This window comes from Triticum aestivum, chromosome 1A, assembly GCF_018294505.1.
Source record: "Triticum aestivum cultivar Chinese Spring chromosome 1A, IWGSC CS RefSeq v2.1, whole genome shotgun sequence".
In the NCBI taxonomy this organism is placed as follows: domain Eukaryota; kingdom Viridiplantae; phylum Streptophyta; class Magnoliopsida; order Poales; family Poaceae; genus Triticum; species Triticum aestivum.
Window position 1 is genome coordinate 218394935 of NC_057794.1, and position 25437 is coordinate 218420371.

The window sequence follows — 25437 nt, forward strand, 5'->3', positions numbered from 1 at the left end:
CCGAAAAGTGCCGGTTCGGCCCGTTTTTTGGCCCGGCGGTCACAGGCCGAACCCGGAGCACTGGGGGGCGATCGGGGGCTCCGGCGCAAGGGAAAAGCGCAGCTGGGCCACACCGTCAGGCGAAGTCAAGTTTTCTTCCCCGACTCGCCTCCCACCCCCCGCACCCTCGGCCGCCACTAGCTGTATCCCGGCGCCGCCCGCCGCCCTTCACCGCTAGATAGCCAATCCCCACCGAAAAAATAGCAGAGATTCGCCGAGGCAGCCCCTCCACCAGCAGCTGGGCGATTCCGGCTGCCGTTTCCGGCCGCGGAGGGGCAGTTTAGCGGCGGGGTACACGCCCACCGGGCGCAAGGTGTTCGGCGATTTGCCTGCCTCGGCGATGGACTCGGATGACGAGGAAGTGCTCGCCGCGCTGCTGGAGGAGGAAGCCGAGGCCGACGTCCAGGAAGAAGAGCATCTCATGGTGCTCGCCACCCTCGCCCAGCTGCTGGCGAGCAATGAAAAGCCGTGGCGAGGTGGCTCGGCGCCGGGGCGGGTGAAAGCAAAGAACCAGCATTGTCTCAAAGGCTACTGCATGCTCTACTCCGACTACTTCGCCGATGCTCCACTTCACGGCGACAAAACATTTCGGCGCCGTTATCGGATGAGCCGAAAGCTATTCTTCAGGATTGTGAATTCCATCCGGGAGTTCGACAGCTACTTCAAGTGCAAGAAGGATTGCATCGGCAAACTTGGATTCACCTCGATCCAGAAGTGCACGACGGCGATGAGGATGCTTGCATACGGAGCTCCCGGTGATTCACTCGACGACTATGGGCGCATGGCCGAGTCCACCAGCATTGAGTGTTTCTACAAATTCTATCGGGCAGTGGTGGCAGTGTTTGGACCGCAATACTTGAGAACACCCAATGCGGAAGACATTGCTCGGATCCTAGCACAGAATGCAGCAAGAGGATTTCCTGGGATGCTTGGAAGCATCGACTGCATGCATTGGAAATGGAAGAACTGCCCATTTGCTTGGCAGGGGATGTACAAAGGCGCCAAAGGCGGTTGCAGTGTGGTACTTGAGGCGGTGGGCGCACAGGACCTCTGGATTTGGCACTCCTTTGGTATGCCAGGAACTCACAATGACATCAACGTGTTGCAGTGCTCCCCTGTCTTTGCCAAGCTTGTTGAATGTCATTCTCCTCCGGTGAACTTCGAGGTCAATGGGCGGCACTACAACAATGGGCACTACCTAGCTGATGGCATCTATCCGAGATGGTCTACATTTGTGAAGACTATCTCAAACGCTGTGCCAGGAGGCAAGAAGTCCCACTTTGCCAAGGTGCAGGAGGCTTGCAGGAAGGATGTCGAGCGGGCTTTTGGTGTGCTCCAATCTCGATTTGTTGTTGTCCGCTATCCTGCTCAGACCTGGTCGAAAGATCAAATGTGGGAGATTATGACTTGCTGTGTCATCTTGCACAACATGACCATCGAGAGCGAGCAGGAAGAGCCAGTGTTTGACACTGAACCATACTACAGGCAGGGTCCTCTAGCCAAAGTTGATCACCAGCTACCGACAACCTGGACTGCCTACCTCAGTATGCGTCAGGAGATCTGAGACCCGCAGGTGCATCATCAACTGCAGCAGGATCTGGTGGAGCACCTATGGAGGCTCAAGGGCGACGCCGGGCTCGACGTGTGATGAAATATGAATTTTTATTCGTTGAACTATATAATTTGTATTGAACTATTTGTTGTTGCACTATTTTGTTGAACTATTTGATTTTTTGTGATGAACTATGTGATAAAAAAATTGTGTTCATAATTGAACGCCGAGCCACAACGAACCACACCGAATATGGGCCGATTCTCGCCCATATGGGGCCTTTATTCGCCGAAAGTGGGCCGAAAACTGGGCCAATCTCGGCGCCTGGGGGTGACCTGGGGGCGACGACTGGACGCCCAACCGCCCCCAGCGCCGATTGTCCAGCTCGCCCCAGGGGGCGATTTTTATGCCTCCTGGGGGGGCGAACGGCTGGAGATGCTCTTACATCTATCTACAGAAAAAGACTGTAACATTTAGAGTCTTCAAAATTGTCTGATTCCTAAAACTGAGTACAGCCAGTTCATATACAGCTAGATCAATGTGTGACATGAAAAACACAGAATTAAAAATTCCATGTTGAGAGTTAAAAAATTTAATTTGAAGATCCAACATAATGAACTTGTTACAATAGGTAAGAGAAAATAGTGGCCAACATTGCACATGTGCAAGGTTTTTAGATAATGGGTATGACAACTTCAATGGTAGAATGGAATAGAAATAGGGAAGCCAATCATAAGCACTAGCAATATTATTTCATGTAAAGGGATGATTCGTAATATTTCCTAAGTATCATTTTTGGATGAACCAATAAGGGTGATGGTTACTAGTGCAAGCAGCTACATTAGTCAGGACAGGCAAAAGAGTTATATTTCTGGCAGTGTTCAAGTCCACTAGGTTGTTCCAAAAAAAAAAGGAAGGCTCAATAGCAGGAACTAAGCAGGTGCACGCCTTGCTATCAAGAATTGAGATACAGGAAAAGGAACAGAGAAAACTCAGGCTGCGATAAAGAACAGATGAAAGGAGGAAAGTGAAAGTAGCTACCTTATCTGGCTCATTGTACTAGCCAAGGCCTAAAATGGCCAAGTCCCCCAACCCTAGCAGCCATTAAAAACAACTCCGGCAAGGAAATAAAACAGGGTAGGAGAGGCTGAGACCCACAGATGCTCCTTCAGTGACTCCGCGGAGATCCCCACAGGCACTTCTTCAACCTACCAGAGCATCAAGCTCGTCCTTCCCACCGGTACCCTCTCAAGTGGCAGGAGAAATCGTGGTCGATTACGGGGAGCTAGATTCATGGCGGACAGCCTCAATCCAGTGGGAGAGGACACCCCTCAGCCGCTGACAAGTTCCCCATCGCATCACCATGCTCTACCTCGCTTTGACTCGCCGATTAGCAGTGAACAACGGTAACAGGCTCAGCGCCGCTTAGCCAGCCATCTTTCAGAACAATGACAACTAGCAAAAATATGGTTGCCATATAGAAGTCACTCTTGACTTTCTGAAGTCTATGAAAATGTGGCTACCTAGCAAGCAAATTTAGCTCTCTTTACTAGACAATAAATTTCTCTCTGTTTCTGGACTTCTTATCACCTCTCTTCCGCCCAATCGATTTAAAGAAATCGAAATGTGAATATGTTACTACTCCCTCCGTTCCAAATTATAAGATGTTCTAACTTTTTTTCTGAATCAGATGTATAGACACGTTTTGGTGTGTTTGTTAGCTCATTTCAGTCCGTATGTATTCCCTCCGTTCCTAAATATAAGTCTTTTTAGAGATTTCAATAGGGATTACATACGGATGTATATAGACATATTTCAGAGTATAGATTCACTCATGTTGCTCCATATGTAGTCCACATTGGAATCTCTAAAAAGACTTATATTTAGGAACGGAGGGAGTAGTTCATATTGAAATATTCAAAACGTCTTATAATTCAGAACAGAGGTGATACATCATTACAGTGATGTTACTCATATTCTGTCAACATCACTAATTATTCCATGATTTCAGTTTTGTCTCACAGAACTCATGTTCTTAAAAGATAATTCTCCCTGTTTCCCAACTATAAATTGCAACTGCATTCAGGAGTGATGTACATTCCATTCAAACAGAATACCTATGGAAATAGAGGTGATCGCATTGGTATAGGTAATTATGTTGAATATCTAATGTAAAGTCAGTCTCCTCTCTGTAGCTTTAAACAAAATGGCAAAGATAATGTCTCAACTAGATGCCACAGTAGTTCGCTCATGTCCAAACAGAGTTGATATGCCTGGATTATCAGTTTAATAACAATCTGACTAACCGACAACGGAAGACACAGAATCATCAAAACAGCCAGTCTAATTACAATGTTCAAGCAGGAATTTATATCCAAGCTGAAATGGCATGTTAGCACTACAGTTGTTACAACTGAAGTTAGCACAGATGATACAGCTGAAGAGGTAACAACAATAAACTTCAATTTTCAAGATAACTCAAATAAGTGAAACAACTGTGATGAAATATAGGCGACACCTGGCTTTTCAAGTTTCCGATGTTAGAAATGTTCTTGGAAAATGGTCCTTAAGAAAAGAAAATTCAGCGTGTGGAAGCCGCAGCTCTCCATATGCTTCATTCATGTTAGCATGGAGAGTGCAGAAATGAGTCAACCAAAAAAGCAAACATGTTAGATTGCGCAACCATTATGTTTGGTAAACTATCTCGTTGGAGAATATGAATCCCGGTCCCAAATCTGGATATATGAAAAAAACTGAGCAGAGAGCATTTGCATACCATTACTTCACTTCCATTGATATCTCTCATCGATTGTTGTGCTCTAAATTTTTCAAGTGCAACTAAAAAGCCAATCCTTGTTGCAGAGAATACCGACATAGAAGGTATGTCTAGTTGTGCATTGTCATATTGTTCTTACTATATCTCTACACAATGCACTCCCTCAGATTCCAACATATAGGGGAGTTCCTCACTCATTTCAACTGCTATCTTTTGTTGAAGCTTTAACTGTGATTGCCATCAAATCGTCCAAAACGGGGCGATGATAAGTGCCTATAGTACCTCCTGAGGGTTTTGAATGATTAAATGACAAAACAGTTAAGGGACTAATGTGTTTGCGAGTTTACACAGGTGAAAGTCCCTGAGGATTTGGTTTAACCAAGAGTTATCTTTCCTACTTCTAAAGTTTTGAGTTGGTGGTCGTTCGTTCACGACCAATGTCACATGGGACATGCCCCTCTACCCTGAAGTGGACCATCCAACTGACAAAGCTTAAGAGACAAAACGCCAGGCAATCGATTCCTTCCCCACGATCCTTCTCGTGCATCTTGCCTTATCGTTAAAATTTCCTAATAAAAAAAGAAGTCATCCCTATCGAGACCCTTCTCGCCTCCACCACTTCTACCACCTGCCCATGGCTTCCACCAATGTTGTGCCTCGCCGCCGCCAATCTCCACCAATCCCGCATCTCGTCGCCGCCAATCTCCACCAATCTTTCTCCCCCCGTCCACCAGTATAGGCAATCCCAGTTCAAATTTCAAATCACTATGTACACTGGCCCACTCCCTGTTGCTCCTCCATCTTCGCCTTTCCTCTTTCTTTCCTCCACACCCTGTTCGTCGCCCTGCTCGGCCGCTTTCGCCCGGCCACTCTCGCTGCCGGTGCCACTCGATCCCCGTCGTGGCCTCATGGGTACGCGGAAGCCGCACCCCCTGCTTGTGTTCTCGCTCGCCATCCTGGGACTGCATGGAGGCCGCGCAGCCTGACGGCACGCCTGCCCGCTGTCGCCGGAATCAAAAGCTCAGTGCCACCACGTCGACCAACATCTGGACCATCCATCCCGCTCTGCGCTGCCTGTGATTTTCCATCCGAGCACGTCGCTGGCTCTTCGGTTCTATTGATCTATTCACGTTTTCTGGGTCTCCAAGAGGTACACACCATAGCTCCAGATTGAGACACGAGTCAGTTGGTTTGTAGTTTTATGAACTGTAGTTTACTGTTGTTGAATGTATGCACGAGACATAACTGTGGATTGTAAATTTCTTTCATGATGCTTGTACTTCACGCACGTTCATGTCTTTCTGCTTGAAACTTTCTCTGTCTTCTATGTGTTCTAGAAAATATGATTCATCTCTGAACATGAGCAATGTGTACTTCTTAGTGCTTACTCAAACGATTACTCCTTGCAATTCAGATTAGACTTACAAGTCCGTGTGTACAGACATAATAAAAATAAGATGGGCAATTCAGATCAGATTTGAATACAAGAAATTCATTCCGCTTGAGATACTATTTGTTCTAGGTGAAGAGATTGCCAAATATAATCATGATATAGTATACAGCATTAGGTTAATGAGTGCAAAAGGAACTTTTAGGTGACTGAAAATCTGTGTCAGACTGTACAAAAGGTTCATATACAGCTAATTAGGTTAGATAGAAAGAAACGAAGGATATGCTCAAATTGGAGACGTGATCTGTTCCTAAAAACGTGAAGAAACCATGGTTGGATATTTGACGGTTTGATACTTAGATCATGTACCAGATCCAATTCCATCAATATTATAAAAGTACAGCTTCATATGAATGTATTCTTAAAGTGAAAACTCAACACTGCTCAGTATTTCATTTCTCCAGGGAATCGTCGGTAACTACTTTTAAAGTAAAGGCTTATTTGGGCAATGTCTTGCCGTCCAAGTGGTTCCACTGCTAAAGCAAAGCAAGGTCCTTATCTCAGCCCTTCAAATTATGTATTATCATAATTCTTGAATAATAAGATAGCTTACATAGTTCACTTTGGAATAATTGCAGCAGTGCTGGTTGAACATGATAAAGCAAAGAAATTGTGTCTCGGCGCTGTGCGCCATAGTTCAACAGGTTTGTCCATAAGGGCATCTACAATGGGGGCACTAAGGACAGGTGCTAGGATTTGATTCCCAGCCGTTTGAGCAAAATCCCGTTCGATCCCAGGAAATTGTCAAGCATCGGCACAAAAACAGCCACCGGGCGCTAGCCTTTTTCTCTTCCGCGCCAGGACTCAAGCATGTGCCGTATAAGCATCTCTACCCTGTCGCTGGCGTTGGAGGACCGGACGCTAACGGCCGCTGCTACGCGTTATCCTTTTCTTAATTTCCTTAAGCGCCCGTCCAAGCACCCAGGCATTGGACATGCCCTAAGGGAGCCATTGAACACGGGAAACTTAAGTGATTTCTCCTCGGACGAAGAACCTGTACTTAACCAATTAGCTACAACATTTCCTGCCTTCAGTACAACATTAGTTCGTGTGTTGGAACAAGGAGAAAGCTCAAAGGGTATTGTTCTCTAACTACATGACGTTTTTATATGTCAATATATCAGTATATTTGCACAAGTACGCTGATTATGAAAACTATTTTCCTGGGATTATTTTAGGGAAAAAGCGCTCCTATGATTCTGCTCGCTATGCTAGCCTTACAGCAGAGCAAAGAACAGCCAGACAGGACCGTCATAGAGCCCGCAGGCAAAGTTTAACGCCAGAGGCTAGGGAAGAGGTCAATGCTCGCCGAAGAAGTCGCATGCAAAGTTTAACACATGAAGAAAGACAAGAAAAGAATGCACGTCGAAGAGCACGGCGGCAGAGTTTACCACCTGAGCAGAGGCAATCATTGCTAGATCGGCGCAAGGCAAACTATATTGTTGGGCGAGACACGATATGTGCTGAATCCATCGCAATGCGATGCCCCGAGCTAGGTGCTTCATCGTCAAGAAACCCATCATTGAGCACACCGGCATCAACTGTTGGAGATGGTACTAAAGTTCCAATCTGTATTAACTTTCTTCTATTCAAAGATTTATTCTATCATATTTACTTGCTCACCCAAATACAGATGCTCGAGAAATGCTCCATAAGGATATCATGGATATGGACACCATCCTTGAGCCTGGTGCTTCACCGCCAGCCATTTCATTAATGAGCACACCAGCGTCCACCATTGGAAACGGTAGTAAAACTCACACCTGTGTTCACGCTTTTCTTCTAAAAGATTGTTCTGTTATTTACTTGCCCACCCACATGCAGGTTTGGTGGAAACCCTCACCGGCGAACTCATGGATGGCAAAGCCAGGCCTGAGTTGAATTCTTCATCAGAAACCAACCCAACATTGAGCATGCCGGCATTCACCATCAGAACTGATGGTATAATATCACAAGTTATTCATGTTTTCGGTCTAAAAATGTGTTTAGTTATTTACTTGCACAAACGAATTGTAGATGATCTTGATAACTTCCTCGAAGATGTTATGCATGAAGGAACCGTCGGGGGAACTGATCCACGAACACCTATGGGGATCGGGCCCCTTTCGGTTCGGTGGGAGGCGGAGAGCGCACAAAGAGCGGATCGAGGCAGTGCACGCGGGGGATTTTACCCAGCTTCGGGCCGCACGGATGCGTAAAACCCTACTGCTGCTTGTTTGTGTGTATTGAACCTTTGCTCAGGAGCGATCGACGCTACCAGACTGAGCGTGGGAGTGTTTCTGGTGTCTCCAATGAGCCGAACTGGCCGAACCCCCTCTACGTTGCGCTTGGGCCTCCTTTTATACTTTCAAGGGGTCACCGACAGGTGGCAACGTAGACTAGAAGGGTAAAAATGGAAAAGGATGCGGTAGGTGCAGCTACCGCTACTGTGGATACAGTGCGCCCTACCTAACTCTGACGGCATGGGACAAAGGCATTAAATGCCTGTCTGAGTCTCCCAAACAGTGCAAAAGGTGACCGTTAGGAGCGCCACCGCTTGCCACGATGGGCTTCTCTTCATCTCCGCTTGCCACCACGTACCCCTAGCTGCACGGCCTCCTGCCACGTGTGCTTGGGAGAGTCCCAGAGCGACACGTTAGCAGGTGTGCTGGAGCGCGGGCACGAAGTGGGGGTTTCCCGCGGCAAGCTCCTTGCCGCGGCCGTCGTCTTGTCGCGTCCGGAAGCTTGTCGCTCGCCGGATCTTGCCGGGACGCAGGGCGCGTCGCAGCAAGCTTTCTTGGTATGCCTTGAGTAGCCTTCCGGCAAGCTCCTCTTGCCGGGGTCTTGTCTCTTCCCGGCAAGATCCTCTTGCCAGGGCCTTGGTAGTCCTTCCCGGCAAGCTCCTCTTGCCGGGGCCTTGGTTGGCCCTCCCGGCAAGCTCCTCTTGTCGGGACCTTGGTTTGAGTACTTTGTTCTTGAATGGTCTTCAAGGGAAGCACGGAGGGTCTTGGCGGTCACCCGGCAAGCCTTGCCGCGGGGTGCTGCGACTGCCCGTGCACAAGTTCGGGGTACTAGGGTACCCCTACTCTAGTACACCGACAGGAACAATCCCCGAAGAGGACATGGACGAGGAGCACTATATGTTTGCTGGTGAAGGTACATTTTGATGATGTTAAGATAGTAATGAGCAAATTCTGTTATATTAATTATATGTTTTCATATAAATTAAATTGCTTGAATTAAAATACAAAACAGGTGGGGACATTGGTGAGGTCTTAGAACCAGCTGAGCTAGCAGATGCCTCTATCCTCAGTTCTAATGTCCCCGATCCTTATGAACATGTCTGCTCAAATATCCCTGATAGCACACACGTGTTGAAGCCCATGGCAGATTGTAAACACTGTGGAGCAAAGAGGTTCAAGTACGAGCCAAAGTCATTTTGTTGTCGTGGTGGGCAAATCAGGTTGACACATGAGGAACCTCCCTTAGAACTCCGGAGGCTGTGGTCAAGCTCAGATGGCGACGCGAGGCATTTTCGCGACAACATTAGGTTCTTCAATGGACACTTTTCCTTCACCACCCTTGGTGTAAGCCTTGATAACAAATAAAGCAATATGAGGTCGGGAGTGTACACGTTTCAGGCACACGGACAGATTTATCACAACATACATTCATTTGGCCCTAGCGAATCATGTGGGCCATTTGCAATTGTACTTTTACAATGACGATCCGGGCTTGCAGCATCAGTTTCGACACTCCTAGACTTGACCAGGTGGTCATTAGAAGGCTGGTTGACATTCTTAGGGACAACCCCTACTCGCAAACTTTTAGGAGTTTGGGCCAAGCTGAGGACATGGAGGAGTATCATATCTCTGTAAACACCGACCCAAGGATGGACCAACAGACATATAATGTGCCGTTGTCTTCAAAGGTAGCTGTCGTTTGGATTGAGGGAAATGATCTTATCAAAAAGTTTAACCGCAGTATTGTCCTCTATGGGAACAACAATGTGAAAGTATGGTATAAAGCCATATTATGGATGCTATGACCCCTTGTCGTGTTGTACCCTCCCTTTTTCCCGCGGAAGGGGGGGGGGCTCGGTTGGCATGCCCAAATCCCAAAGGTCAGTGTGTCCTTGGATGAGGTGCTTCGGCCCCATGATAATGAAAATGAGGGCCCAGGTTAGCCTTCTTAACTATTACCCCTCTTACTAAGAATTGCACCGCTTAACATTTTTTTCATCTTTACATTTCAATAGATATCAATACTCGGTTGTGTGTCTCCGTTCGAGACTACTACTGTTACAAAATCCAGATGCATCGTGGGATATTCAATCCCATATTATACGGCAAGCGTCTTTTCCAGTAATTTGTGGTTGACATGTACATGAAGATTGAGGGTGCAAGGCTTGACTGCATCCGGGGTCACCAGAAGGAGATACGTGTCGATCTTTACAAGGGAGTTGTTGATAGCATAAATGCTGGCGAAAGTCGTGCTGATGCGGTAGGCAAAAGGACGGTACTCCCGGCAAAATTCATCGGGGGAAAGCAAGGCATGAAGCGACGGTTCATGGATGCAATGGCCCTGGTTCAGAAGTACGGGAAGCCCGACATCTTCCTAACGATGACGCGCGACCCCAACTGCGAAGAGATAACATGTGAGCTTGAACCTGGATAGACGCCTCAAGATCGTCCTGATCTCATCGTTCAGGTCTTTCGAGCGAAGCTAGCAGATTTGAAGAAGCAACTATTTAAGAAGCACATCCTTGGTAAAGTGATTGCATATGTCTATGTTGTTGAATTCCAGAAGAGGGGGCTTCCGCATGCTCACTTCCTCCTTATCATGGAGTCTGGGTACAAGCTTATAGTTCTAGAACAGTACGACCGTCTCATCTCAGCTGAGCTCCCGGACAAGCATAAGTATCCAGAGCTTTATGCGATGGTCGTTAAACACATGATGCATGGGCCATGTGGTGTCCTCAATCCCAAGAATGTGTGCATGCAAGACGGGCATGATGCTTGGGCCATGTGGTGTCCTCAATCCCAAGAATGTGTGCATGCAAGATGGGGGTTGTAAGAATTGATATCCACGTCCTTTTAACTCAAACAACCGTCCAAGGAAAGGATGCATATCCTATGTATCGAAGACGCAATGATGGTCGTCGAGCACAGGTTCGAGGGCGGACGCTGGATAATAGGTGGGTTGTGTACAACCCTTACCTTCTTAGGAGGTACAACTGTCACATCAATGTCGATGTGTGCTCGAGTATCAAGGCGGTGAAGTACCTATTTGAGTTTCCCTTGACGAGGCTGATAGCAATATAGGGATGTTGATAGCAATGGCAACATCGACGAGATCAAGCAGTATAGGGATGCAAGGTGGCTAACACCGCCAGAAGCGTTGTGGAGGATCTACAACTTTAACCTTAGTGGGATCTTCTCATCTGTGAGACAATTGCAACTTCACCTCCCGAACATGCATATGATCTCATTCAATGCAAGAGAGGATCTGAGTGATGTCGTTACTCGGCATGGTGCCTCCAGAACAATGTTGACCGAGTATTTTGAGGCAAACAAGAAATAACCGGAGGCTCGGGCATTGTTGTATAGGGATTTCCCAAAGGCATTCGTATGGGATGCATGTAGAAAGATACGGAAAAGGAGGAATCAACGTTTCCAGGTAGGCAGAGTCGTGTCGGCCCATCCAGCCGAGGGGGAGCGGTACTATCTCCGAGTGCTCCTAAACCATGTCGTAGGCGCAACCTCCTTTGAAGAACTTAGGACAGTGGATGGATTTGTTTGCCCAAGCTTTCGTGAAGCCGCTGAAATGAGAGGCCTTGTCGAGGCCGACAACACAATCGACGAGTGCCTTGCGGAGCTGAGCTAACCCAGATGCCATCCTCACTTCGAAGGCATTTCGCGACAATCTTGGTATTCTGTGAGCCTAGCGACGTGCATGGGTTATGGGATAGGCACCTGGAGGCGATGTCGGATGACTATCGGTGTTCACAGATGTACCCACACACAATAGAGCAAATGGTGTTGCATGATATCAAGAACATGTTGGAATCAATGGGGAAAGATATAGCATCATTCCCTCTTCCCAAGATCGACGAGTCATATGATACTTCTGGTGGAGAGGTTAGAGAAATCATTGAAGAAGCCATGATTGAGGTAGACCATGAGCATACTTGTCTGGCATCCTCCCTCAACCCAGAGCAAAAAGGTCCGCCTTTGATGAGATTTTGGGACCTGTCGATAGTGGCAACGGAGGCATCTTCTTCGTCGACGGCCCAGGAGGCACAGGTAAGACTTTCTTGTATTTGCTCACGAGAATCCGAAGCAAGAGCAAGATAGTTGTGGCAACCGCAACATCTAGTGTTGCCGCTTCCATCATGCCTGGAGGCAGGACTGCTCATTCAAGGTTTAAAATCCCCCTTAACATTGAAGAAGGTGCGGTATGCAAATTTACGAAACAGAGTGGCACGGCCAAGCTACTTCGGATGACATCTCTCATAATATGGGACGAAGCGGCAAGCTGTTGAAGCACTAGACAATAGCATGCGTGATATCATGGGCCGATATGACATGCTTTGGAGGAAAGACTGTCGTGTTTGGAGGTGACTTTAGGCAAGTGCTTCCAGTTGTGCGGAAGGGGACAAGGCCGCAGATAACTGACGCGACCTTGCGTATGTCCTATCTATGGGAAAGTATGCAACAACTACGCCTTGTTCGTAACATGAGAGCCGACAACGATCCATGGTTTGCGGAATTCCTCATGCGCATAGGAAATGGCACGAAGGAGACCGATGAAGAAAATAATGTACAACTTCCAGAGGATATTTGTGTGCCCTGCACAGGGAAGGACACTGACCTTGACATGATGATTGAACGCGTCTACCATGATCTAGATGAGAACCAAACCGATCCTACTTATATTACCACAAGGGCGATACTGACGACTAGGAACGAGAATGTTGATAGGATAAACATGAGGATGATCGAACACTTCCCATGTCAAGATGATATATCACAGCTTTGACCACGCGGAGGATGATCCATACTACTACCCCTCTGAGTTCTTGAACTCGCTTACTTCCAACGGGCTACCGCCACATATTATCAAGCTAAAGCTGAATTGTCCAGTTATACTACTGCGAAACATTGACCCAGCAAACGGACTATGCAATCGGACAAGGCTGGTGGTATGGGGGTTCCAAAGAAACGCTATCGACGCTGACATAGTGCTAGGACAACATGCTGGAAAGAGGGTGTTCTTGCCTCGGATACCCCTATGCCCCTCAGACGATGAGTTGTTCCCTTTCCGCTTCAAGAGAAAGCAGTCCCCAGTCAGGCTTAGCTTTGCCATGACAATCAACAAGGCACAAGGGCAAACTATTCCTAACATCGGCGTGTATCTACCTGATCCGGTGTTCTGTCACGGTCAGTTGTATGTGGCGCTTTCTAGAGCAACAGCAAGAAGAAACATCAAGATACTCGCTGTCATGGAGAGACAAGGGCGGGCAGTGCAAGTCTACTAGGAATCGAGAAACGAAGACAAGGAATATTGTCTACAAGGAAGTCCTTAGCATGTAAACATGTTTGGCAGTTCTAAAGGGCTCGCCTAATGTCGCGTGGGTTGCATTGTTGTTATTCATCGAGGAAGTAGCAGCTGCTTAATCAATCTAGAAGTCTCAAATGTACAAAGTGTTTTCTTGAATATCTTCTGAGAAGACTTTGGAATCTCCTTTCAGGCGAGCTATTTAGCCTTGATGTCTTCAGGACATCAGAGCCAAATGTCTTCATTGAGGAGTTGAATGTCTTGCCCCGCAAACCAGTTGAGGAGATGGATGTCTTGCCCCGCAAGCCGTCCACGTGTGTCTGACTTGAAATTCGATCAATAGCCACTCGTCGTGTCGTCATTGTGAGTGTGCCTCCAACGGTCATATCAGCCCTTGGTTGCCACCCTCGGCTATAAATAGCCCCCTGCCTCAACCATTGGTGGTTCGTTGCTCCGTGAGCAAATTAAAAAGTGATTGTTTGAGCAACCCATCTTCCTGAAGATTTGAGTGATAATCCTAAGTGAGGAAAACCCGAAGCCTAAGAACATAAAGTAATTGAGCATCACTAAAGAATTTGATCGAGGCCTAACTTGAGTTTTTTACTCTTGAGGATTGTGCATCCTCTAGATGGTTAAACGTCTATTCAAGAACATCCAAATTGTGTATTCGCCTAAGAACAAGTCTATGAAGGTCCAGACTTCCCCTCAAGATCTACCTCAAGTGATTAGGCGAGTTCCAAGGAACTTAGCTCAGGAAGAATAAGACAAGGATTTAGTGTTCTCGGAGTTGTGGTGAAGCCTCTCCAGTCCAGACGTGGAACTGTGCCACCAGTTTGAACGGGGGTAACACATCTATGTGTCTTCGCCAAGCAATGGATTGTAATTGCCTCTGTGTCGAAGTTCTACCCTTTCTTCATTATCCGTGATGTTGCGAAGACATTTGGAAGTACTTTCTGTTTATCCGCTACCCAACTTCATGCTTAGCTTTGTACTCTGTTTCGCTATGCTGAAGTGTATTTGTCTATTTGTTAGACTTCTTTTCCTGTACTACTTAGTTATTCTTCTAGCTAGCATGTTTGTGTCTCTAGCTTACTAGTTTTGCCTCGCATACTTCTAAGTTATTGACTGTTTTTGTTCAGCTACTCCTCTATTCAGTACTTGCGAAGTTTTGTTTATGCTGTTATTCTTTGGAGAAGTTTGCTTTCCAAAGAAATTGTTAAAATCTTCCATTCACTCCCCCCCCCTCTGGTCGATAACCTGATCCTACAAGTTACCACTGTTGATGTTCAAGAATCAACTTTCCACTAGAGGCACTCTGAGCAACGTGGTTAGAGATTAGTAGGTGGGGTTGCATTCGGCCCTATAGCGAAGGTCGTTGTACACTCGACAAAGTGACACAGGGATGTTTTTTAAGTAGGTTCAGCCGCCTCATAGGAGCACGACCTACGTCCTATGGAAGGGTCATCAAGAGTGGTGCCCGACGCAAGGAACACTTAAGAGTGTCACCGCTTCAGGAGTCCCACGGCTCCCGACTAGTCCGGCCCTTTAAGGTCCCTCGGACTCCGAGTCCGGCCCTTTAAGGACCTCTATTTATAGGGCTTTGAGAAGCCTTAACATACTTCTACTTATAGCTGGAACACTCTAAAAAACATTATTTAGGATTCACCATTCTACTCACAGCTACTTATAACTAGAGAACTCTAGAAACAGCAGGTAGGGTAGAAAGAAAAGAAAAGAAACACTACACTAGAGTGGAAGCATCTAGAAGTAGCCAAACAAATCTGACACACGATATATTTTTTTTCATCTAGTGTTGCTCATCATTCTCCTCTGGTTGTTTGGAACTCGCCCTCGAGTTATCTTCATAGAGCACTTCTTCAGGATGGTAGAGAGTCAAATCCGCAACGGTGAAAGTGTTGGATATGCCCATGTTGCTTGGAAGATCTATCACATAAGCATTATCATTTATCTTCCTCATGATAGAGAAGGGCCCATACCTTCGGTGCCTAAGCTTCCCCTTAACACCTAAAGGCAGCCTTTCTTTTCGGAGGTAGACCATCACCTTATCACCAACTTGAAATGATTTTGGCCTCCTTTTGCAATCAGCAAGTTGTTTATATTTCTGATTTTGTGCTTCCAGAACACCACGAATCTCTTCAAATAACTCAGTGCAATTATCAGCAAAGGACAATGCTGATTTTGAGTTTCCCCTTGATGATAGCTTCACCAGGTCCACCACATGTGTTGGAACTTTAGTGTAGACAATGGAAAAAGGGCTCCTTCCTGTGGATCTATGCTTGGAGTTATTGTAGGATAACTCTGCAAGAGATATGGCCAAGTCCCATTCTCCCTTTCTTTCTCCACAACTACAACGGATCAGATTACCCAAAAACTTGTTCACCACTTCCGTTTGTCCATCTGTTTGTGGATGAGCAGTGCTAGAAAATTTCAATTCAGTGTTGAATTGCTTCCACAAAGTGAGCCAAAATGCAGTAAGAAACTTGCTATCACAGTCTGAGACGGTGGACCTTGGTACTCCATGAAGTCTGACCACTTCTCGAAAGAATAGGTTTGCCACATGATGAGCATCCGTTGTCTTGCGGCATGGGATGAAATGAGCCATCTTAGAGAATCTATCCACGACCATAAATACAGCATCACTTCCTCGTCTTGTTCTTGGCAAGCCCAAGACAAAGTCCATAGAGATGTCCTCCCATGGAGCGACAGGAACAGGCAAAGGCATGTATAACCCTGTGTTCTGGACTTGGCCTTTGCAGGTTTGACATATAGGGCATCGCTGAACAAACTTTCCAGCATCTCTCTTTAGTTGTGGCCAAAAGTAGTGAGCTTCCAGGCTAGCGATAGTCTTGTCCCATCCAACATGGCCACTAAGATCACTTGAATGGAGCTCTCTAACCAGCTTGTCACGTAGAGAACCTCTTGGAATGCACAAACGATCATTTTTTAAGAGATATCCATCTTGCATCAAATAGTCATCACCTAATGGTTGGCCCCTTGCATGCTTTACCCAAACATGGCTAAAGTCTTCGTCACCCTCATACAACTCCTTTATTTGATCCATGCCCGAAGTTCAGCTTCAAAAGAAGTCAAGAGGCATGCATGACGACTCAAAGCATCGGCCACTCTGTTAGTTATTCCAGATTTATGCACGATGAGATAGTTAAACCTCTCCAGATATGCTACCCATCTTGCTAGGATGTGATCAACATGCTTTTGATTTCTAAAATGCTTCAAGGATTGATGGTCGCTATAAACAATGAACTCTTTAGACAGCAAATAGACTTCCCAAGTTTTCAACGCTCTGAAAACGGCATATAATTCTTGTTGATAGGTACTCCATTTATGCCTAGCTTCACTTAACTTCTCACTAAAGAAAGCAATGGGCTTCCTTTCTTGAGATAGGACAGCTCCAATGCCTACTCCACTTGCATCACACTCCAACTCAAAAGTCTTGTTGAAATCAGGTAGCACCAAGACAGGAGCTTGTGATAGTTTTTGTTTAATCTCATTGAAACTAGCTTCAGCTGCTTCTGTCCATTGGAACTTTCCTTTCTTCAAACACTCGGTAATTGGTGCCATGATAGTGCTGAAATTCTTCACAAATTGCCTATAGAAAGTTGCAAGGCCATGAAAACTTCTTACCTCAGAAATGGTCTTCGGAGTTGGCCATTCTCGGATTGCTTCAACCTTAGAATCATCAACATGAATGTCGTCACATGTTATGACGAATCCTAAGAAAAGAAGTTGTGTTTGCAGGAAAACACATTTCTTCAAGTTGACGTAGAGTTCATTTTCCCTTAGTACTTCTAGCACCTTCCAAATGTGATCAAAGTGTTCATCCTCATCCTTGCTATAGATCAAGATGTCATCGAAATAGACCACAACAAAGTGGGATAAGAAGGGTCAAAGGACTTGATTCATTAAGTGCATAAAGGTACTTGGTGCATTTGAAAGTCCAAATGGCATGACTAGCCATTCAAACAACTCTTCCTTTGTCTTGAAGGCGGTTTTCCATTCATCCCCGGGTCTTATACGGATTTGATGATATCCACTTCTTAAATCTAGCTTTCTGAACACTCTTGCTCCACTAAGCTGGTCCAACATATCATCCAGACGGGGAATCGGGAATCTATACCTTACGGTGATCTTGTTAATGGCTCTACTGTCCGTACACATGCGCCAAGATCCATCTTTTTTTGGCGTGAGTAGGGCTGGTACAGCACATGGGCTAATATTTTCTCGAATGTGCCCCTTTTGCAGCAATTCCTCCACTTTCTCCTTCAATATATCATGCTCCTTTGGGCTCATTCGATAGTGTGGAAGATTAGGAAGACTTGCTCCCAAAATTAAGTCAATTATATGTTGAATTCCTCTCGTCGGTGGTAGGCCTTGTGGCTCGCCAAGTATGTTATGAAATTCTACTAATAATCTACGTACCTTTGCTGGAATTTCAACAGTCGGGTGCTCTTCTCCTTTTATAATAAATGCAGCACATAAATCTGCCTCCTTCAAGTCTTCCATAAACTCATTAAAGGTGTGGGAGATAGTTAACATACTTTTCCCCTCGTCCTTAGATATATTACCATTAGTTTTGTTTGGTAGAATAATGATCTTTCTCTTGTTCCAAATGAAAAGAGTAAGAATTTTCCTTGCCCTTGTGTGTAGTATCCACATCAAATTGCCAAGGTCTCCCAAGAAGAACATGGCTGGCATCCATGTCAACCACATCACACAACACATTTGAGCGATAATGCTTACCCAAAGAAAGTGGCAGGTTGCATTGTTTGGTGATCCTCATATTCACTCCTTTCTTGATCCATCCAATAGTGTAGGGATTTAGATGATCATGGGATTCGAGCTTTAAATGGTCCACCAACTTCTGGGAGATAAGATTCTCACAACTGCAACTATCAATCACTAGTTTGCATACCCTGCCATTCACCGTGCATTTGCTCTCAAATATTTTCTTACGTTGTGTGTCATCGGGTTGTGGTGCGGAACATAGGAGACGCTGGATCACACATACCACCTCTTCACCTTCTTCTTGACAAACCTCTTGTCCGTCTACATCTTCAGATTCGTATTCTTCCTCATCGCCTTCACCATCATGGATAGTCGTGTTAACAAATTTCCTTAGTGGACAACCGCTGGATATGTGTCCCTCTTTACCACATTTATAGCATTTGGGCCTTCATTTGCCTTACCCTTGCCTCTAGTTTGCTTTGGGATGGGCTGTTTTATCTTTGGTGGAGTGGTCTTTTCTTCCACTCTATTAGGTTGGCTCCTAGATGAGCCTTCGGTATGAGGATATGGAGGATATGTAGCCTTAGTTGTCTTTCTCATCCTCACAAACCTCTCGGCCTTTAAGGCTAGAGCTTGTGCTTGATCAACGGACCAGATTTGTTGCATCATCAATCGATCTTGCATAGCATCACCATTGATGTACCTTGCAACTTGTTGATCTTCAGTTTCAACAAGGTTGCACCACACTTGTAGCCGTAGAAACTCCTCCGTGTAGTCTGAAACAGTCCTATTTCCTTGAGCACAATTTTGAAATTGGATAAATATGATCTGGTCATAATCAGCGGGCAAAAATCTCCTTTTCAAGAGACTTTTCATTTGCCGCCAAGCTCTCACACGAGGTTCTCTTCTCAACCTACGCTCTTCTTGAACGCGATGCCACCATGCACCGGCTCCTCCTTTCAGCTTGTATGCGACCAAAGAAACTCTACGATCTTCCGGAACCTCCATGGCCTCAAAGAAAGTCTCCACTTCATATAACCAATCTAGGCACCCTTCAATATCAACATTTCCATTAAAAGTTGGAATCTCAGCTTTCACCTTTTGTGTATCCCTTGCATATGTAAGGTTGGGTACTCTCTGATATGCATAGAGATTAGCTTCTTCAAGGGCTTCATCATATTCTTCACCTTCAGAAGTTTCAACATAAATTGGCCTTCTTGAAGCACGTTGAACAGCACGTTGTTGTGGCGGTCTTGCTCCAAGATTACCTCTCCTTCTTCTTTGATGAACATCTTATTCTTCTTTAGATGAATCTCCTTCATTGGTAGCAGGGGGAACACCCTTTCTTATCATCTCAACCAGCTGATCAAATCTCCGATTAAGATCTTCATGCAGCTCTTTGATATGTTGTTCTGCAGCTCCATCCTCTTCTCCAATTGCTCCATTGCTTGCTGCAGCTTGCTCTCGAAGAGGACAGCAAGAACTAGTATGGATCAACGAGGCTCTGATACCACCTGAAGCACAAAGGTTGTGGAGGAGCAACTCCACTTCGCTGTTACAATGTGTACAGCATAAGTGTTGAAGGAACAACTTCAACGTGCTGCGCTAGATATCGCTTTAAAGCCGAATGTAGGCCGATATGGCAGCAAGAGTTCAATCCAGAACTCCTAGAGCACAAGATCTACTCCAAGATCTTAGATAAGAACAAGTTCTATTATAGGTAGTGGGTACATAGTCTGGGTTATAAAGTAGAGGTGAGGACCTCTATTTATAGGGCTTTGGGAAGCCTTCACATACTTCCACTTATAGCTAAAACACTCTAGAAAACATTAGTTAGGATTCACCATTCTACTCACAGGTGTTAGAGTTATATTATAAGTCATGTACCCCTTTGTATTAATCCCGTTATATAAGGGGTTTCCTGCATATGTTTCACATCTGTACATGTATATATATCGGCCTATGGCCTCATGGGAATACAAGTTGCATATTTCCTAACATGGTATTAGAGCTAGGTGTCGTGGATCTAAGTCTGACAGTAGAGTGGGGGGTAGGTATGGGGAGGCAAGGTTCTAGCTATGGAGAGGTTGTAAACACAAGAGATGTACGAGTTCAGGCCCTTCTCGGAGGAAGTAAAAGCCCTACGTCTCGGAGCCCGGAGGCGGTCGAGTGGATTATGTGTATATGGATTACAGGGTGCCGAACCCTTCTGCCTGTGGGGGGGTGGCTTATATAGAGTGCGCCAGGACCCCAGCCAGCCCACGTAATGAAGGGTTTAAGGTACATTAAGTCCGGGGCGTTACTGGTAACGCCCCACATAAAGTGTCTTTACTATCATAAAGTCTACTTAATTACAGACCGTTGCAGTGCAGAGTGCCTCTTGACCTTCTGGTGGTCGAGTGAGTCTTCGTGGTCGAGTCCTTCAAGTCAGTCGAGTGAGTCCCTCGTAGGTCGACTGGAAGGTGATTTCTTCTAAGGGTGTCCTTGGGCAGGGTACTTAGATCAGGTCTGTGGCCCTACCCTAGGTACATGACTCCATCATTAGCCCCCGAATGGATTGAGGCTTGAGTGATGAAGGAGTTGATGTTGTTTCCGATTAGCCTTCGCATACTGGTCGTGCGTTGTTTTGAACTAAAAAATCTCTTTGTTGAAAGTGAGCAACTTTTCTTCAGTCGACTCGATCCATTCTTTTCCTTCGTCGAGTGATCTTTTGGACTTCGCCGATTTCCGAGCGACGGATGGCAGGAAATCCCGTGTTTGGCAGACCGATCTGCCGTTCGCGGATTCCGCGGGATGCGAAATTTGGAGGAGCGCGCGAAGCGGGGCGGACCGCGGTGTTCGGACGGGACACGGCATAGATGCCTCGATCCCCGCGCCGCTTTTTTCGCCACGTATCGCGTCCGCGTAACTGTTCAGGATATGATTAGATCGACCGGGCCCACCTGTCATCCACTCGGAAGGGATCTTATAAATGCGCCCGGCGAGGGTTTTTTGAACAGCGCCTCAGCATTCTCTCTCTGCTCCCTTCGTCTCCGCCCAACGCGCTCGCTCTCGCCTCCGCACAACTTCCCCTCGCGCGTCCCGCCGGCAGCCATGGTCAAGGAGAAGACGGCAGCGTTGGAACGCGCGAAGAAGGCGTCGGCGACGGAGAAGGCGAAGGGGAGATCCACCAGTCATGGCGGGTCTTCGTCTAGATCTCGCCTGCCGAAAGGCTGGGTCCAGGGAGATTGGATCCAGTCGACCATCACGGAGAAGGATCTCCTCGACATGGCCAACGAGGGCCTGATCCCTCATGGAGCTGCGAGGCTTCCGGGGAAAGAGTGGCAGCCCCAGCCGGAAGAGGGTGAGTGCGTGCTTCTGGCTACCCATGTCGACCGCGGATTTTCTTTGCCGCCGAGCATTTTCTTCCGTGATTTCTTGAACTTTTTTGGAGCGCAACTCCACCACTTCACCCCGAATTCTATCGCCTATCTTGCCGCGTTTGTGTCCATGTGTGAGAGTTTCCTGGGTTGTCGACCGCATTGGGGTTTGTTCAAGCACATATTCACGTGTCGCTCTCAGACCGTGAAGAAGGCGAGCCCAGGCGACGAAAAAACCCGAGTTGTCCAAATGTGTGGGGGTCTGGGGATCCAGGTGAGGAACAAGAGCACCTTCCCAGCCATGACATTTCCCGAGTCAGTCAGAGGCTGGCTGTCGACCTGGTTCTACTGCCAGGATCAGTCGACGCCGGGGCAGTCGAGTGGACTCCCTCAGTTCACCATGGGCCGAGTGAACAAGCCCTCCTCTCTGAAGGTGATTCCGGAGGAGAAAGCTGACGTGAAGATGCTGATGGAGCGTGTAGTTCAGTTGGTTCGGGAGGGAGTGACGGGTATGGATCTCCTGGAGGTTTTCCTTAGACGTCGTATACAGCCTCTTCAGTTCCGGAGCCATTGCATGTGGTTGTACTGCGGGACTGAGGATGTGACTCGGGTCAATCCAGAAACAGTCGACGATGCCACTCTGGAAAGGTGGATGGCCGCTGTTACTGGGAACAAGGATAACCCTCGCGGAGCCAGAAGGATTCCTCCACTCGACTGCCACAGTGATCCAAACAAGGTATGTCTGCTCCACTTCCCATTGTATTCTCGTCACTTTTATTTCCGTTTTCTCTGCCGATCGGTCGACTGATCTTTGTCTTGATGTCTATCAGGCCCTCACTGAGCTGTACTCGATGCCCAACGGAGCACAGGCTCCGACTGAGGAGGGAGAAGCGAGCGGGGGCGAGAGCCAGGAGGAGGAGTGGGACTCGGACGCCGCTGAGGATGATGATGATGATGATGACGATGATGACGATGATGATGACGATGGTGAGGACGAGGAAGAGGAGGAGGAGGAGGTTGCACCACCGCGCTCGGGAAGGCGGTCGAAGCTTGTCCATGACCATGCGACTGAACGTGGCAAGGGGGTTGCGACTGTCACACAGTCGACCAAGCGCCCTCGGACCACCTCTCTGGCGCCGACTGAAAAGGCGTCGAAGCAGCCCAGGGCGGCCCCGTCAAAGCCGACCAAGCTCCTGCCGAAGATGAAGGTGTCCATCCCCACCATATCAGGGTAATCATGCTGCTTAAGTCTTCTTGTTTTGTATGAACTTTATCTCTGGTTGGCGCTGGAGTTAGTCGACTGATTCCTTGGAGTTGCAGTGCTGCTACTTCTGAGACCTCAGCCCGGGCTGACGACCATGAGATGGAGGACGCAGCAACCTCAAAACCTGGTACTATACTCTTAACACCGTTCCTAGTCGACTGACTCATGATCTCTGACTCTGATTCTTTTCTGTAGCTCCATCCAATGTTGTTATCACTCTCCCTGATGATGATGAAGATGAGGAACCGCTGAAGTACAGAAGGAGTAGGAAAGCGTCTGCCGGCAGGGTGCTCCAGGATGTGACGGTGCCTGAGACCCTGGTCGCGGAGGAAGAGAACACCACTCGACACACTGTGTCCTTCGCAGATCCGCTGACGAGTGCTCTGCAACCCTCCCTCTTCACGACGCACCACGTCCCACAGGACCAAGCTGGCGCCGCGAAGGAGGCGATACGCCAGGCAGGGATCATGATGGAGCAGTTGAAGACCATCCGGGATGCGAGCCAGGCAGCTTACGACGCCAGTTCCGCCCTTCAAAGCAATGTTCAGGTCAGTCGACCACCACTTGTTCTGTTAGGATATGCTATCAAAAACTTTTCTTTCCAGAATTTATAGTAATCACCCACTGGGTGTGTCGATTTAAACTCCGTGTTAGCGGGGGCACGCTGAGTGCACCCGCTGGGTGTAGTCCCCAAGGCTAAGGTCGACTGCTGGCAGTCGGCCTTAGGCTTTATAAGTTCAGTCTTTCCGTCATTCGACTATGGCGAATTGATTTCGCAAACCGGTGGGGGCACGCTGAGTGCACCCACTGGGTGTAGTCCCCAAGGCTAAGGTCGACTGCTGGCAGTCGGCCTTAGGCTTTATAAGTTCAGTCTCTCCGTCATTCGACTACGGCGAATGGATTTCGCAAACCGGTGGGGGCACGCTGAGTGCACCCACTGGGCGTAGTCCCCAAGGCTAAGGTCGACTGCTGGCAGTCGGCCTTAGGCTTTATAAGTTCAGTCTCTCCGTCATTCGACTACGGCGAATGGATTTCGCAAACCGGTGGGGGCACGCTGAGTGCACCCACTGGGTGTAGTCCCCGAGACTGTGGTCGACTGCTTACATCTTGTTGTGTTTTTTTTTGAGGTCGACTGGTCGATTCTGTCTTCAACAGGATTAGTGGGGGCACGCTGAGTGCACCCACTGGGTGTAGTCCCCGAGACTACGGTCGAATGCTTGTATTCGGCTGTAGTCTTAGAAACGCATGATTTTTCCTGTTCCACTCGGAAGTGAATTATCTTTGACATTTAATCGATTGATTCTTCCCAGAGATCCTGTGACCTTACGGCTCGCTACACTGAGCTGGAAAACAAGCACATTCAGCTCGAGCTGGATTTGAAGCTGGCTCAGGAGAATCTGACGAAGGCAAAGGAGGAGACCAAAGGTATGTTTGGTGAGACCACGACGACTGCTTTTTCCCTTTATTTGTTTCAAAATCTGATCTTGCTGTAACTTGCAGGTAAGATGAAGGAGGCCCAACAGAAAAAAGACCTTGAACTAGCTAAGAGGATCAAGCTTGTCGACGAGAAGTTAGCTTCAGTCACCAAGCTTGAACAAGAAAATACCAATCTGAAAGCTGCTCTTGAGAAGAAAAATGATCTGGAGGCCTTCCTGAATGATCTTGCCAAGAAGCTGTTCCTTATGCTTGAAGGTAAACCTTTATGCTCAACAATCATTTTCAACTGTGATTTTTCCATTCGACCGTTGCCTTGACTCAGTGATCGCCCTTGCAGAATTTTGTCAAGACTTTGAAGAAGAGACTAGCCAGCTGGAACCAAACCTTGACCCCGTCAATTCTCCGGTGGACGACGAAGTTGCCATGAATGTTTTCCGACTGGAGTCCCGTGTCGCAGCTGTCGTGGACTATCTCGCAAGGCTGAAGGTCGCCACATCTCGCATCGACTCAACGCTCTGGCCCGGGGAGACACTCCAGCACGACCTCGAGTCGCTGATGGCTCGCTTGAACACAGTCCCTGGTCGAGTGCAGGAGTGGAAAAAGTCCTTGGCTCGGTGCGGTGCAGATGTTGCTCTGTGTCTGGCCCGAGTCCACTGCAAAGATGCGCGAGAAGACAAGCTGGCGGCCCTCCGGGTGGCCAACACCAAGAAACACGACTTCCGGTCCTTTATGGAAACTTTCATTGCTGCTGCCACTCGGATCGCAGATGGAATTGATCTTGATGAGTTTGTTGCACCTTCCAGCCCTCCACAGGAGGGGTAAAAAACTTCTTTTAAGCTCGACGTTTTAAATTTGCCTCGGTATGCCGAGTGGAGTTGTAACCGATAAACCTTAATAGGCTTAGCGCCTGAGCACTTTCGGTTCCTTTAGGTATCGTTCCGAACTTGAATTCGATATTTGAATATGATTGCTTTTGGCTTGAAATGTCTTTTGTAGGTTCAAAGCAAGAGGCTCACTGCAGTCGACTTATTCCATAATCCACTTAGGCGAGCACTGGGCTGCAGCTAAGCCCCCGAGTGAGAGGTTTGCTCTTCACTCGGTAGGATTTTTATATCTTAGGCGAGCACTGGGCTGCAGCTAAGCCCCCGAGTGAGAGGTTTGCTCTCCACTCGATAGGATTTTTATATCTTAGGCGAGCACTGGGCTGCAGCTAAGCCCCCGAGTGAGAGGTTTGCTCTTCACTCGGTAAGATTTTTA

General features: G+C 47.3%; 1 protein-coding gene across 1 annotated transcript in view; it reads right to left on the bottom strand.

The window, feature by feature from the left end:
* Nucleotides 1-25437, bottom strand: part of LOC123043499 (E3 ubiquitin-protein ligase SINAT5) — a gene marked incomplete at its 5' end in the record, with an annotated part of 41711 nt that overhangs the window by 1834 nt on the left and 14440 nt on the right.